At 41.4% G+C, this 5,434-nt stretch overlaps 1 pseudogene across 1 annotated transcript; it reads left to right on the top strand.

The window, feature by feature from the left end:
• Positions 1-502: 502 nt before the first annotated feature.
• LOC308051412 (tumor necrosis factor ligand superfamily member 10-like) lies at positions 503-4,759 on the top strand (annotated as a pseudogene). Its single transcript, XR_013923632.1, has 3 exons — positions 503-577; positions 3,626-4,192; positions 4,238-4,759. The product of XR_013923632.1 is annotated as a tumor necrosis factor ligand superfamily member 10-like (transcript).
• Positions 4,760-5,434: the final 675 nt, after the last annotated feature.

Below are 5,434 nucleotides of genomic sequence, written 5' to 3' on the forward strand. Positions count from 1 at the left end.
GGGGTTGCGAGGGATAAAGTGAGAGAAGATATTCGGAATGGAAAAGTAGAGGGTAACGTTGATGAGAACTTTCCAAAAGAAGATCCCCGATGGAATTATAATACAGGAGGCGGGTTATGCCGTCTCCAGAGGTATCAGGATTGGTTATTGATTGGCGTTCAAACTGCTATGCCGAAGAAAATGAATTGGTCAAAATAGTATAATGTGAGGCAGGAAAAGAATGAGTCTCCCTCGGCCTTTTTAGAAAGATTAAAAGAAGCTGCCAAAACCGGGATGCAAAATTTTTAGTAGACACAGGGGCTACTTACTCTTTCCTGAATTCCTTACAGGGAGCGGTAGGTCATAAAGCTACGTAGGCCATAAAGCTACAACAATTGTTGGTGCCACAGGGAAGGAGGAGGTACGGCCATTCTTACAACTTTTGGATTTGTGCTTTGGAGAAAAGGAACTAACCCACGAATTCTTATATGTCCCAGATTGTCCAGTCTCTCTTTTAGGATGAGATTTGCTGACTAAATTAGATGCCATAATAACATTTGAAGATGGAGATTTGGTAATGAAAATTCTGGAGTCAAAGGTAGGACAAATTTTATTATTTTATTATTATAAAGAAAATTTTATTATTATAAATAAATGTTATTATTATAAAGAAATTATAAAGAAATTATTATAAAGAAATTTTATTATTATAAAGAAAATCCAATTGTAAAGTACCACAGGCAGTAGAAGACGCAGTGATTCCCACAGTATGGGAAACTGACATACGCGGGAGGTCAAAAACAGCTAAACCTGTGAAAGTGGAGCTGAAGGAAGGTGCAAAACCAGTACAGTTGAAGCAATACCCGTTGAAATTAGAAGCTAAATTAGGAATAGTATCTTTGATTGAGAAATTTTTGAAATATGGAACTGTAGAAGAATGTGAATCAGAATATAAAACTCCAATTTTTCCAGTAAACAAACCTGATGGTAGCTATCGATTAGTCCAGGACTTATGGGCAATAAACCAGATCACTAAGGATATACATCCGGTAGTTGCAAATCCATATACCTTGTTAACATCTGTGAAAGAGGAATATAAATGGTTTACAGTACTTGATTTAAAAGATGCCTTCTTCTGCATACCCCTTGACCAGGAAAGTAAAAAGTTATTTGCTTTCGAGTGGGAAAATCCACACAAAGGAACAAAGACCCAATTAACCTGGACGCGCCTTCCACAAGGATTTAAGAATCGTCCGACTATCTTTGGGAATCAACTAGCCAAAGAGTTCGAGGAGTGGACTACAAGAGGCCATATCGGCATATTGGAATTCCCCGACAATGGTATTTGTTGCTGCAATATGTGGATGATATTCTGATTGCTGCTGAGACCCAAGAACTCTGCATCCAGGTAACAATTGAAATATTGAATCAATTAGGAATGAATGGATATAAAGTATCGAAAAATAAGGCTCAGATTGCATCCACGACTGTGATCTATCTAGGATGCGAGCTTTCTCAAGGACAGTGAAGACTAGGTATAAACCGCGTGCATGCTACCTGTGCTATCTCAGAACCACGAAACTTACATGAATTAAGATCTTTTCTAGGAATGACAGGATGATGCAGGCTCTGGATCATGGACTATGGACTTACTGCCAAACCTTTATATGAGGCGCAGAAGAATAAGACCTTAGTGTGGGGAAAGCCGCAACAAGCAGCTTTCCAAAAATTGAAACAAGCTTTAATAAAAGCACCTGCTTTGGGCCTACCTGACTTAAGTAAAGACTTTCAGTTATTCGTACATGAACGACAGAGACTTGCCTTAGGAGTATTAACTCAACGGCTGGGATCCTGGATAAGGCCCGTAGGTTACTTCTCTAAACAACTTGATCCGGTAAGTGCTGGATGGCCGGTGTGCTTGCGGGCAGTGGCTGCTACTGTGATTAATCCAGGAAGTTCGAAAATTGACCATGGGGAAAAAGATTTAAGTATTTGTATCCCACATGGTGACTACGGTATTGGAACAAAAGGGGGACCATTGGCTTTCCCCAAGCAGAATGATGAAATATCAAGCGATCCTGACAGAACAAGATGATGTTATTTTAAAACAACTAACCTAATGAATCCAGCTGTGTTTTTAAATGCAGAAACTGAAGAAGAGGATTTGGAACATCATTGTGTGGAGGTCATCGAATACACCCATGCAATTCGTCTCGATTTGAAGGATACCCCATTGGAAGAGATGGATTGGGAACTTTTTACTGATGGCAGTAGTTTCGTGGAAAGCGGAGTGTGGTATGCAGGATATGCGATTACTACTGTCAAAACAGTGATTGAATCCAAATCCCTACCACCAAACACATCAGCACAGAAAGCTGAGTTGATTGCCCTAACTAGGGCATTAGAGCTCAGTGAGGACAAAAGGGTCAATATTTGGACTGATTCAAAATATGTGTTCGGTGTTGTTCATGTACATGGAGCCCTCTGGAAAGAGCGTGGACTACTTTCCTTTCAGGGAACAAACATCAAATACCAGAAGGAAATATTAAACTTGATTAATGCCATTCAAAAGCCATTACAAGTTGCCATTATGGACTGTAAAGCTCATCAGAGTGGAACATCGAAAATTATTGAAGGAAATCGACTTGCCGATCAGACAGCTCGGTCAGTAGCATAACAAGTTTGGACAATGGTGGGTCTTGTCTCCCAGAAGTTAAGAGCAATTGATTTATTATCTTCAGAGGCACCTAAATATTCTACAGAAGATGAGAGATTGGCAAATTTAGTAAAAGCCAGCAAGGATAATTCTGGGTAGTATGTAACTGTCCAATGGACAAGTTGTGGTGCCAATTACCACTATGGAAGGAATACTTCAGGCGGAACACCAGAAGTGTCATTGGGGTGCAGAAGCATTGGTAACAAATCTGAGAAAATGGATTATCTCAGTCCAGATGTTAACAATGGCAAAGTCTATCACAGCTAAGTGTGAAATTTGCTTGAAAAATAATCCTGTAGTAAAAAGAAAGATAGATATGGGGAAAATTAAGACAGGAGTACAACCAGGAGATTATTGGCAAACAGATTAGGTGGAACTCCCCAGAACTCGAGGATTCAGATATCTATTAGTTGGGGTAGATACCTTTTCGGGATGGCCGGAAGCCTTCCCTTGTCGCACCAACCAGGCACAAGAAACTGTAAAATGGTTACTAAGGGAAATAATCTCTAGATTTGGGGTACCACTGGGAATATCATCTGATAGGGGACCACACTTTGTTGCTCAAGTGGTAACACAGTTTGGTAATTAAATGGGAATTACATACCCCATGCATGGAGACCCCAGTCTAGTGGACAGGCGGAGAGAAAGAAAAAAAAACAAAAACAAACAAACAAACAAACAAAACACGAAAAGAAAAGGAAAAGGAAAAAAAAATCAAACCTAAAAAGGCAACTTAGCAAGATTTGTCAGGAACCAAAAATTCAATAACGCTGAAGCCGTTGCGTATTAGGATTAAACCTAGGAGTGGAGTGTTAGTAAGCCCATACGAAACTCTGTATGGCAAACTATATGAAGCACCTGATCCAAATCCAAGTGTGTATGTAAAGGGTAATCAGAATTTATACAATTACGTGTTTCGTTTGCTAACAGCGGGACAGCAGCGGGTGAACCCCAGCCCGGCCCGCTCCGCCGCCAGAGGGAACAGTGCAGTGCTGCGTGGGGACCAGCCCTGCCCGGCCATGATGCTGCCCGCGGCCGGTCCCAGCCCTGGGCAGACCTGCGGGGCCATGCTGGTCACCACCGTGTTCCTGCAGTCCGTCTGCGTGGCCGTCACCTTCCTCTACCTCACCAACGAGCTCAAACAGCTCCGGGACACGTACTCCAAGAGCAGCATCGCTTGTCTCACTAGGGAGGAAATGGGAAATTTCATCCAAAACTTGGATCTAATTGAAAGTGAAGACAGAGCAGCTGACCCCTGCTGGCACCTGGGAAAGGTAATTTAAAGGATGTCGAAAAGCTACGAGGAAAACATCTGCCGTCAACGCTGACAGAGTGCTGACGCTGTCACAGACCAATGGGCAGCAGCCGCGTGGTCCCATCAACGGGATTGCGGCACATCTGACGGGCGACAGCAACAGGAAGAATTCCCTGTCCCCACACATAGATTCCTCACCCAGGAGAGGGAATGGTGAAAAAGAAAAAAAACCACAACAACAACAAAACAAAACAAACAAAAACAAAACCAAACAAAAACCAAACAAACAAAACAAAACTGGGAATTGTCAAGAAAAGGCCACTCTTTCCTTTACAATGTGGAACAGAGAAATGGCGAGTTAGTGATACCCCAGACAGGCTTTTATTACATCTACTCACAAATTTATTTTCATTTCCGTGAAAACGAGAACGAGGATTCAGATTTGTTAGCACAAGTCAGGAACCCCAAACAGCTTGTCCAATATGTTTACAAACTGACTAATTACCCAGAGCCCATTTTACTCATGAAAAGTGCAAGAACAAGCTGCTGGTCTAAAAAGGCAGAATATGGACTTTACTCCATCTACCAAGGTGGCGTGTTTCAGCTGAAAAGAGAGGACAGGATTTTCGTCTCCATCAGTAATGGTGACATAGTTTACATGGACAAAGAAGCAAGTTTTTTTGGAGCCTTTATGATTGCTTAAAAGATTAAAACCATGCTCCAAAGAAGCCATGATGAGGGTCAGTTGTTGAAAGAGCTGATTAAAATGGAGTGAAAATGCATTGTCTAGGAATAGAAAAGCATTTTCCAAGGGGGGAAATGTTATAGTTGTAACTAAGTTTTGTAAACTATATCCAAGTTTCTTACCTTATCTTGAAGCTTTGCAGGTTGTATACAAAAAGAGAACTGAAAGTTAGTCCTCAGTTAGTCCTTATCTTATCTTGAAAGGATAGGATGTGCTGAGAATGCACATCTAAGAAATCCAAGAATTTTACATGATTTCACAATGAACATAGGAATAGCGCGCATGCGTGGTGACAAAAGGTGAAAAGTACACGGGCGAAGAAGACTTTTTACTTCATCAAGAAGACCCCCTGAACGACCACCAGAGGACACTGCGCATGCTTAGAGTAGTTCCAAGGTGTTGCAACTGATATTGTGAAATAGTTGTGTAATCTGATGAATATGCAATACATACGTTGTAACCCTAATGAATATGTATGTAACCAAATTGTATAAATGTAGTGGAGTTCGAATCAGTGGTCGAAGCCAGCTTTGGGTACGAACCCCTGGTTTCCCAGCACTGAAATAAAAGCACCGCATATAACTATGTCCGTGGTTATGTGTCTCGTTTGCTAACAACCTGGTTATATCCTCATAAAAGGCTATGAGGTTGGTTAAGCATTACTTCCCCTTGGTGAAGCCATGTTGACTGCCCCTAATGACCCTCTTATCCTTGATATGCCTTGAGATGGCACCAAAGA

The sequence above is a fragment of the Nesoenas mayeri genome, assembly GCF_963082525.1.
Source record: "Nesoenas mayeri genome assembly, chromosome: W".
Taxonomy (NCBI): domain Eukaryota; kingdom Metazoa; phylum Chordata; class Aves; order Columbiformes; family Columbidae; genus Nesoenas; species Nesoenas mayeri.